This window comes from Budorcas taxicolor, chromosome 21, assembly GCF_023091745.1.
Source record: "Budorcas taxicolor isolate Tak-1 chromosome 21, Takin1.1, whole genome shotgun sequence".
Lineage (NCBI taxonomy): Eukaryota > Metazoa > Chordata > Mammalia > Artiodactyla > Bovidae > Budorcas > Budorcas taxicolor.
The window spans coordinates 4,730,728-4,742,033 of record NC_068930.1 but is presented as its reverse complement, the minus strand read 5'-3'; the positions used below and the strand labels follow the sequence as shown (position 1 = coordinate 4,742,033).

The following is an 11,306-nucleotide window of genomic DNA, read 5'->3' as shown; positions in this document are numbered from 1 at the left end:
ACTGAAAGTTCCCAAATGCGAATCTGTAATGGAAAGAAATGAAAAAATAAGGAATGACGTTAAAATTGGACATGCCTTAACACTGTCATTTATCATTAGTTGTTTCAGAATGGGCTTCCCTGGTGAATTATCCCTTAATAATGTAAAATTCCACCAGATTATTTTTCTATTTTTGTTGGGAAGCAGTATGTGTGTGTGTGTGTCTGTGTGTGTACATATATATATGACTATATAAAACACATGGTCTAAGAATGACAGTTAAATTCACTACTATGTACGGCTGTTGATATACAAAGTTTGAATACTAGATAAAATGGATGTCATAGTGTTTTATGGACTTAGCAGCAAAAGCTGCAAACCTTAAGACTGAATTGTTAGTGACCCCATTATAGCTTTGCTAGTGTTTCAGAGCCCTAAATCAAGACGCACGGCTTTACATGGATTCAGTCAAATAGATCAGAATTAGCCTGTATCCAGCTAGGGTCAATCAAGGGGCCACTTTCTCTTTATCAACAACCTACGAAATGTCAAAATTGCAAGAGACAGGCTTTTACCTTCCCGTAAGCTAGTGACACACCGTTTGCAGGCAAAAGTCCTAAGCAGATGACCTTGGTCCCTTGAAAGAAAGCTGGTCCGCACTCTCGGCCTATTACTGCAATGTTTACAAAAGCAGCTCAGAGCACAAAGGGCTCGGGGTCGGCGACCTAGAATATGAAGGGCTCTGTCCCACTGCGAGCTTGGCAGCTACCAAAACCGCTTGGCGAAATTTCGGAAGCGATTTCCCAACAAAATCGGGAACGTCCAACTTCGGGCACGTTCCCTGGTTAGATAGCCCACAGGGCTCTCCAACACTCCAGAGGGCTCCAGGGGATGTCCCAAGTGTACCGCCTGCTTTCTGTCAGGGAACAGACCGCAGGGGCTTAAAAGAGGACCTGGGCCCTCTCCCCGCTGCAAAGATGGCGACCGACCCCGGTAGGACTGCGAGGAGCAGCCAGAGAGCCACTTCCCTTTCCCAGCCGCCTTTGCGCTGCGAGGACGGCAAGCAGGAGGGGGGCGGAGCCGACGACCTGGGCGGAGCAGAGCGCGGCGCCCTCCCGCGCGCGCCCCGGCCACGCCCCGCGCCCCTGCGTCCAGGCAGGGAGCCCTCGCCGGGCCAGGCGGTGCGCGCTGCCTGCCGGGATACTCGGCCCGCCCAGCCAGTCCTCCCGGCTTGCGCCGCGGCCGCGAGATCCGCGTTTTTTCCAAGATGGTGGCGCTCGGCTCGGGGTGACTGCAGGAGACGATAGAGCCCGACTCGCCTTCTCGGGAGCATCGACACAGCGCCCTCGGCTCGCTCGCGCACCCCGCCTCTGCGTAGCCCTCCGCCGGCTCGGGCGCTCGCCATCAGCCGCCGCGCCGACTTGCGCTTCGCTTATCCCGACGGGCGCTGAACCCCCGGGCGGCGGCGCCTCCCTCGGCTCCTCCGAGCCCCGCAGGCGGGCCCTGTGACCCCCGCTGCGGACGGACAGCGGCGGAGCGGCGGCGGGCGACGGGCGCGGGGCTTCCTGTGGCCGCTGCGCCCCCTTTCCCGGTCTCGGACTTCGGAGAACGAAGCGCGGGTCCCGCATGAGCGCCGGCGGTGGCGGCAGCGACAGGGAACGAGGCGGTGGCGGGCGGAGGCGGCGGGCGAGGGCGACGACGACCAGCGAGGCGGCCGCTGCTGCTGGGGCCGCGGCCCAGGCGCGGGGGCGACGACAGGTCAGTGCGGCCGAGGACGGCCTGCGCCGGGGAGGACGGGCCCGGGCCGGCGGCGCCCCCTTTGTCCCCGCGGCCGCCCGAGTGCCCTGCGGGGCCGGCCTCGGCGAGGGCAGGGACACCCGCCGCCTCCGGGGCGGGTGCGCGGGGCGCGCGGTCTGGAGAGGCCGGTGCCAGGACTAGGCCTCTGTCCGCCGCGGCGGCCGCCGTGACTGTCAGTCCTGGCTAGGCGCCGCCGGAGGGAGGGTTTCGTCGCCCGAGAGGACGCGAGCGGGCCCGGGGCGGGGCGTGCGGGCAGTCGGTAGGTGGCCCTCCTCCGAGCGGGCTCGCCCCGCTGGCCGCGTCCGCCCTAGGGGAGCTCTAATTCTCGCCGTTTTCGGGGTTTTGGGCCTTACGGGTGAAGAAATGTTTAGACGTGTGCTTTGGCGGGTTGGGTTTTTTTGGGGGGTGGACTCTTGGGGAGGGAGGGCGAATGAAGTGGTAAATCAAGCCCAAGAATTGTGTCCACAGAACTCATCCGATTCTGAAATTAAACCTGAGCTACTGGGTTTGCTGGAGACATTAAATGCAAACCTGCAAGTCCCCCCACCACCACCCCCCCGCTTTTTTTTCCAGTTGTGAAAATAAAAGGGACTCGTAATGGTGTTGGAGGGTTTTGCTGTTAATGCGACAGACGTTTTAGTTTTAGTCCATAAAATTGTTAAAAGTAATTTTAATATGGACGCTGTTTGGTTAGTTTTAGGATCCTTGAAAGATAATTTAGTCCGAATTTTTTTTAAATCCTGTGAAAATGTTAAAAAATAATTACAAAGCCTGTTTGGTATTATGTTTATTAAGTGGTTAGGGTGCTGCTGAAAAGGTAAATTAATGTCATACGGGATTTATAGTCCAAAGTTACCTTCCATCAGTCAGAAGGGAATTCGGGTATGACCCATAATTTCGGATCATTCCACTGTCTGCAGTATTGAAAAAAGGAAATTACTCCAGATTTTTGGCGGGGGGGGGGGGGGGGGGGGTGCGTGGAGAAGGGAGGTTGAAATGGAAATGACCTAAACTTCAGAAGTGCATCTTTTAAAAAGTTACCGGTGAAATGCACTTGAAGTACCCAGTAAATCATGTCAAATGAATTGGACAAGAAGGATGAGAAGTGTTTATCTCACACCTCTTGACTAGTAAGTACCCTTACCTAAGAGGTTGTTTTGTAAACCACGTGAAAAAGTTTAGAATTTAGGAAGATAAAAAGAAGTGGAAATAACTTTAGAATTAGATCCTGCTTGTAAGTCTGAGCTACTTATCACATTTTTAATGAAATGAATATTAATGATGGTGCTGATAAAGCCCTAAGAATGACTAGAACCCCGTTAAGCTGGTAATCATGACAGAACAGAAACAAGAGGTGGCTTCAAGAAATAATGATGTCTGTTTATAAAATTATAATGTAAAGTATGAAAGTCTTACTGTGTCAGTATTTGCTAACTAGCGTTAATGTGGTCAGTAGTATGTACACCATCCTCTGACATTGCTGGGTTACTGAGGAGTTTTAGCTTTACACAGAGATACAAATTACAATATTGTAATTCTTTTTCAGAAGTTTTATGAGCTGCTTTTCTTTCATATTTCTTAAATTTGCAGGGTTTTTTTCCCCCATGTTTTAAAAAATAACTTATGTAGTTAGAAGTGAAAAGAAGATATTTTGTTATCCCACTTGCACAGCCCATTTAACAGGATTTGTTTGGTACCTAACTGGTGTCTCTGACATGTAACATTAAATCAGTTTTATTCCCCACACTATAGATCATTTCTAAATGACTCCTCTACTCTCCCCTCCAAAAACAGTCCTCTCTCCCCTTAAATATTTGGAATAATTTATTGTTTCAATATGCAATCAGTGGAATAATCCAAAACTTTGGATCAAAACCTAAATTTTTTTCAACCTGAGTATTTGAAATGGTACTTACAAGTAAGTTTCTGTTTTCCTAAATGATTACTTGTAATGTTCTTCAGTCATGTTTTGCCCTTTTGTTTAGACCTATACTTGTATAGGTCAAAATGTAGAAACATGATGTTAAGTACATATGCAGCTATTAAAAAATTAATTTTCTCATTTTTATGAAGACAAATTTTCAGAAGTGATTTTTTTCAGTTAAAATGCTTGGGTAAAGTCTTAGATGCTCTTCATGATGATTCAGGACAACAAAGCTTTGGCTGATTTTGGCAGTCCGTGCTCTCCACTACAAATGTAAAGTATAAAAACCAAAGACCTTATGGTGTGGACAGTGAAAATAGCTTTGGAATTAGATCCTACTTCTGATTCTGGCTTTCCCTAGTTGTCTGACACTTGACAAGTGACTTAATTTTGAGCTGCAAGTTTTGTCATCTGTAAAATGGGGTGGTGAAGCTTAGAGTTGTGAGGATTAAAGTATGTGAAATGCCCATCACATAGGCACATTGAAATATTATCCTTTGACGTCTTCCTACTCAGTTTTCTAAATGTTTTTAAATGACCTTATCTATAGTGGACTCTAGCATATTATCCTCTACATTGTTTTTCTTGCTCACTGGTTTTGAACTCAGTCTTTAAGGGCAAGGACTCCTGTTGTTTACCAGAGCGTGTGTTACCAGAGTGTGGGTGACTTAGTTATCAGTAATAGTTAGCTAACATTTATTAGGCATTTATGTGCCTACTCTGAGCTGAGCTAGGTGTAAGGACTACAAAGACAAGACTTATGTCTCTGTTTTTTGAAAGTGCGCGGTCCTAGTGACATCCTCCACATAACACCATGTTTTGTGAAAGTTTGTCACACAATGGAACTACATTCTCCTGGTGCCTTTCTAATCCTTCGGCGGGTCTGTGGACTCAACGCCTCCTACTCCCAGCTCTTATTCTAAAGAATATTGCTGCACTCCTCCCTTTATATACTGTCTGTCACATGTTAGATTCTTCATATTTCAGTGGCAATCCTCCACTCCAGTCTGGCACATAGTGTGTGAGTGTGTGTGTGTATATATGTATAAAGAAAATAAACTTACTTTGGCCTGTATATACTCTGGTATTTTTCTGAGATGATTGGCATTCTGTCATCTGGTTATAAATTCATAGGAGTTGTAGGCCTGAAAGTGAAAGTCACTAAGTTGTATTCGACTTTTTGCGACCCCATGGACATATACAGTCCATGGAGTTCTCCAGGCCAGAATACTGGAGTGAGTAGAGTAGCCTTTCCTTTCTCTAGGGGATCTTCCCAACCCAGGGATTGAACCCAGGTCTCCCCCATTGCAGGTGGATTCTTTACCAGCTGAGCCACAAGGGAAACCCAAGAATACTGAAGTGGGTAGCCTATCCCTTCTCTAGGGGATCTTCCCGACCAAGGAATCGAACTGGGGTCTCCTGCATTGCAGGCGGATTCTTTACCAACTGAGCTATCAGGGAAGCCCATTGTAGGCCTAAGTGGGGCTATTCTTGCTTCATACGTGAGGAAATTGAATTGCAGACCTTTAAAATGATTTTCTTAAATTCCTCAGGTGGCAGAGCCAGGGCACATTTTGAGCCTCTGGACCCTAGTTAGGACTCGGCACACAATGGTACTATTTTGTCCTATCTGTTGGGAGGAGTGTTAAACTTTGCTTTGAGAATACTCACCCACCTTTTTGCAATTACATGCTTTCTATAATATTAGTAGAATATCATACCATTAGTAGAATATCACTGCCCAAGTGGCACAGTGGTAAAGAATCTGCCTGCCAGTGCAGGAGACCCAAGAAACAGGGGTTGGGAAGATGCCCTGGAATAGGAAATGGCCACCCACTCCAGTATTCTTGCTTGGAAAATTCCATGGACAGAGGAGGCTGGCTGTCTACAGTCCATGGGGTTGACAATATGACAGCACACACACATGATATTAGTAGAAAACAACCTTTAACAAGATGCCTTTTCTGACCATAGCAGTTACTGGAGGAAATGGGACTTTTTCTTCTAATATAGGAAATAAAGAAAAATTATAGTAAGTGGAAGTAGTGTTAATATACAAGCCTATATCCTATGTTCAAAATGTGTGATGTTTGAAATACTTAAAGATTCTATTTAAACAGATTTTTAATGAGATGACTTATTAATAAATACATGATAAATTTCTTTGCTAACTTTTCATTTAATCTCAGAAATGTCATTTAAAGTTCTTTGATCTAAGTTATCTCTTATCTTTAACATGTAAATAGCATTATGGATAGGAAGTTAAAAGAAGATCATTAAGTATAGGTCTATTTGAAAAAGAAATAAGGCTAGTATTTTCTTTTTTGACCACTACATTTTGCACATGAAATTTAGCTGACAGTTATTACTGCTTGATTCTAAGTCTTGTGACTGTGAACATCGTAAAATTATATATGAAATTCTAAGTGCTTCAGAGTCTCCACAGGTTCAATGAACGGAAGCCGTGGAGAACCATTGATGTGGAGGAAGAAACACTAAGTTTGGTGTCAGAAGATCGTGGTTCATTCTCTAATTTCCTAGTGGGTACGAACAAGCCATTTAGCATTCAAAGGCTTGGCTCTCCTATCAAGTAAAGGTGTTACTTTCTTTGTCTCTGAGGGTTATGATTTTCAAATGAGATCATTCTCGAAAAAGTAGATTCATAACTACAAACTGACCTTATAACTGAGTTAGTGTTTTGCCCGAGAAAACAAGATGATTAGTAATGGACAGGTTATTGGAACCTTGGTATATTTTCATGTTTTCTCTACTTAAATTTTTAACCTTTCCATAGAAATATTATTTGGGGAAGTAGTATGTGAATTTATTTTATATTTGGTAATACATTAGAAATAAACAGCAGATCTTAATAGTATTGTTAGTCCAAAGTCAAATCACTTCTGTAATTTGCTTTATTTTTGACCTCTCTTGTTGATGTGACAATAGCAAGTGAATTATAAGGTTGACCTGAAAGAAAAAGTTTTGGAGACAGACTCTTAACTGTGCTTTGCTCAATGGTTCTGTCCTCCTTCCTCTCAGCGACCCTTTGGACTGAAGCCTGCAAGGTTTCTCTGTCCATGGAATTTTCCAGGCAAGAATCCTGGAGTGGGTTGCCATTTCCTATTCCAATCTTCCTAGAATCTTACTAGATAAGATTATTCCTGAAGTTCAGTTTTAGGAAATCTGCTAGAATCTTCTGTCATATGTGGATTGTAGAAGATAATCCTATGTAAGACTTCATTAATTAAAGTCAGCATCTGTGCCGCAAATAAAGCACGAAGGTGGCGGTATAGGAGCTCTAAACACTTACACAAGTAGCATAAAACTCTGCTTTCAGTGAAACTCGTGGCTAGCCAATGTGGAGAATACTGTGGTGACTTTTCTCTCACTGTGTTCCAGAAGCTGATCTTCTGTACCCTTTGCTATCAGTTGAGGTTAGTCAAGCACAGATCCCTTTATGTTACAGAAATAAAACATGAAACTTTTTTTGACCTCTTTGTGGTGTGTAGGCTTGTAGCTCTTTTTTAGTTCTTAATAGGTGGTGCCATTTTACATAAGTTCAGTAATTCAGAATTTCACCTTTAAGAAAAGTAGTGCTGCACATGAATTATGTAGCTAGAGGCTGAATGAAGATGCTGCCAGTACTTTACCTGTAATTTTTCATTTGATAACTTTTGTCTCCTGTATCAAAAGGAACAAGTTATCCATTTCTAGTTTCTAATAGACTTCGACCTCAGCAGCTTCCCTCTTTTTTTGTTTCTGGTTTGATTGTGTTGGGTCTTCATTGCTGTGTGGCTTCTCTCGTTACAATGTGTGGGCTCTGGAGTGTGCAGGCTCAGTAATTGTGGCACATGGACAGCAGCCTCCCTCTTGAATATGAGAAGGTACTCTTAGAATTGCCCCTGTGACCTGTCAGAATGGCTCTCATCAAGAAATCTACAAACAGTAAATGCTACAGTGGGTATGGAGAAAACTTGCACTGTGGGGAACAGTGTGGAGATTCCTTAAAACACTAGGAATAAAACCGTATGACCCAGCAATCCCACTACTAGGTATATACGCTGAGGAAACTAAAATTAGAAAAAGACACATGTGACCCAGTGTTCATTGCAGCCCTATTTACAGTAGCTAGGACGTGGAAGCAACCTAGATGGCCATCAACAGATAAATGGATAAAGAAGCTGTGGTGCATATATACAATGGAATATTTAGTTCAGTTCAGTCGCTCAGTCGGTTCCGACTCTGCCACCCCATGAATCCCAGCACGCCAGGCCTCCCTGTCCATCACCAGCTCCCAGAGTTCACTCAGACTCACGTCCATCGAGTCAGTGATGCCATCCAGCCATCTCATCCTCTGTCGTCCTCTTCTCCTCCTGCCCCCAATCCCTCCCAGCATCAGTCTTTTCCAGTGAGTCAACTCTTCACATGAGGTGGCCAAAGTACCGAAGTTTCAGCTTTAGCTTCATTCCTTCCAAAGAAATCCCAGAGCTGGTCTCCTTTAGAATGGACTGGTTGGATCTCCTTGCAGTCCAAGGGACTCTCAAGAGTCTTCAACACCACAGTTCAAAAGCATCAATTCTTCAGAGCTCAGCTTTCTTCACAGTCCAACTCTCACATCCATACATGACCACTGGCAAAACCATAGCCTTGACTAGATGGACCTTTGTTGGCAAAGTTATGTCTCTGCTTTTGAATATGCTATCTAGGTTGGTCATAACTTTTCTTCCAAGGAATAAGTGTCTTTTAATTTCATGGCTGCAATCACCATCTGCAGTGATTTTGGAGCCCCAAAAATAAAGTCTGACACTGTTTCCACTGTTTCCCCATCTATTTCCCATGAAGTGATGGGACCAGATGCCATGATCTTCGTTTTCTGAATGCTGAGCTTTAAGCCAACTTTTCGCTCTCCTCTTTCACTTTCATCAAGAGGCTTTTGAGTTCCTCTTCACTTTCTGCCATAAGGGTGGTGTCATCTGCATATCTGAGGTTCTTGATATTTCTCCTGGCAATCTTGATTCCAGCTTGTGTTTCTTCCAGTCCAGCGTTTCTCATGATGTACTCTGCATAGAAGTTAAATAAGCAGGGTGACAATATACAGCCCTTATGTAGTCGTTTTCCTGTTTGAAACCAGTCTGTTGTTCCTTGTCCAGTTCCAGCTGTTGCTTCCTGACCTGCATTACTCAGCCATAAAAAGGCACACATTTGAGTCAGTTCTAATGAGGTAGATGAACCTAGAGCCTATTATACAGAGTGAAGTAAGTCAGAAAGAGAAAAACAGTTAGTGTATACTAAAGCATGTATTTGAAATCTAGAAAGATGGTACTGATGACCCTGTTTGCAGAGCAGCAATGGAAACACAGATGTTGAGAACAGACTTACCACGGGGCTTGAGGATAGGGTGGGGAAGGAAAGGGTGGGAGGTGTGGCTGAGAGAGTAAGGTGGAAACGTTATTACCATATGTACATAGTCAATGGGAATTTGCTGTGTTACTCAGGGAACTCTAAAGGAGCTCTGTAACAACCTACAGGGCTGGAATGGGGAGGTATATGTATGTATCCCATGCAGATGAGTTTTTATCCTGTTTTAAAACATTTAAGTAGGAGGGGCATGGGTCAACCTATGGCTGATTCATGTTGATGTTTGATAGAAACCAATGCAATACAGTAAAGCAACTCTTTCTCAGTTAAAAAAAAATTGCCCTTGTGAGATCTAGCCATTATGCTAACTCATTTATTTTATATTCTTCGTGATGCAGAGTAAATTCTGAATTTTCCTTCCAAATTAAACATACAGACAGTACAGAGAATAATAATAATGACTATGTGTGTACCACTCTGTATGGACAAGTGTCACATTTTGTCACTTCTTTGTACTCTCTAGCACCCTTTCTAAAAGTGATGTTATTTTCTTCTCAGATGATTGCTCTAGCACTGCAGATACCACTACAGCAATTTCTTCATACTTTCCAAAAAATACTTTCTTAATCTCTTATATGTAAAGCATAGTTCTGTTCTTCAGAAGGGAAAGGATGAGATGCTCAGCATTGTTTTCGATATAGAGCTAATAGGTCACAGGGAGAAATACAGGTTAATTTCCAGCTTATTACCTTAGTATTTTTTTTTAGGAATTCTGTTTATTGTGCCTTGTGTGTTTTTGTCAATATTGATAACCTTATGGTGTGCCATGAATAAGGATACTAAATATTTACCTTTGCTAATAAGTTTTTGTTTTGAGAATTAAAAACAAAAGGTGTCTTTTGAGCAGCTGTTATATTTGACATGTTTACTGATTGATAAACCCTATTTCATACAAAGAGTAATTAGATAAAATTTTTCTTTCCTAGTTTTCTGAGGTGAGTTGTATTCTGTGTTGATGATGGAAAACTATGCTGTTAAAGATAATCCAAATGTAGTGCTCTTTAGAAATGAGATGCTTTCCTAATTAGTGAAGCTGTCTGATTCATATTAAATTTTTCATACATTTTGCTGTGGTTATGAGAGAGTTTCTGTAGCGCCCCCCACCCCCCATTCATATATGGAAATCCTAACACCCCTCCTAACCTGCTGCCATTGTGATGGCATTAAGTGGTGGTGGAGGCCTTTGGGAGGTGATAAGGTTTTCAGAATGAAGCCCTTCTGATGGAATTAGTGCCCTTTGAAAAACTCCAAAGAGCTCCTTCCCTTTTTCTGTTGTGTGAGGATATAGCCAGAAGACCATCATCTATGAAGCAGGAAGCTGATTCTCGCCAGATATCAAATCTGTTGGTGCTTTAACTTGGACTTCCTGGCTCCAGAACTGTGAGAAATAAATTTCTGTTGTTTATACACCATCTAGTCTATGATATTTTGTTAAATAAGCAGCCGAAATGGACTAGGGCATATTAAACATGTTTAAAGGATAGAAAAGGAAAATAGAAAATTAAATGGATAAAATTGGTAGCTAACATAGGGGTATAGTGTGCTTGTTAAAATGGAACTGCTTCTTAAAAGTTGATATAATGTTGAAATTGAGAACACTTAAGTGTAATAGAAAAGCTGAACTGATGTTAGACTTCTTTATACATAAAACTAGATTTCTGCATTTAAAGTCTTCTGTGTCTTTAAATTTAACTATTACCCAGTGTAGTATATTTCAGATTATCTTCAAAATGAAAAAGCGAAATCTTAGGTTTCACTTAACTCAATGAAGAGCCAGTCTACTCCCTCCCTCTCAGAATTCCTCTTTGATCTTTTGGATAGATGAAAGGTAGGGAGGGGTGAATTTAAAAATAGATGGTTCTCAGTTGGAAAATAGGTAGGTCACATATTTCAGCTAAAATTAAATGATTTATTTACTTACGGATTTAAAATTCGATATGAGCAGTAAATACTTGCTGTCTCTTTTTTCTTCATGTAATCTTTTAGATATTTGTAAGTATTGCATAAATGAACTGCCTTATAGTTAGTTCAGGACTACTTTTAGATAGCTCTTGGGACTAATGAACTCTAGGCTTCAGAACTTTTAATACTTTTAAATAAAGATGAGCTAGAAGTCAGCCTGGGCTTGGGCCAGAGACCCACTTCACTGCCTATGCATGCCCTGAATTGACAAGGCATTTCTAGGAAG

General features: G+C 42.9%; 1 protein-coding gene across 4 annotated transcripts in view; it reads left to right on the top strand.

Moving 5' to 3' along the window:
• The first annotated feature begins 1,652 nt into the window (after nt 1-1,652).
• The window catches only part of UBE3A (ubiquitin protein ligase E3A), a 92,991-nt gene continuing 83,337 nt past the window's right edge, over nt 1,653-11,306 (top strand). For 2 of the 4 annotated variants that reach the window (XM_052659712.1, XM_052659709.1), the window contains exon 1: nt 1,653-1,737. The gene's annotated coding sequence lies outside the window, so the exon portion shown is untranslated. The remainder of the gene's footprint in view (nt 1,738-11,306) is intronic. The other 2 variants (XM_052659711.1, XM_052659710.1) reach the window with 2 other exon arrangements.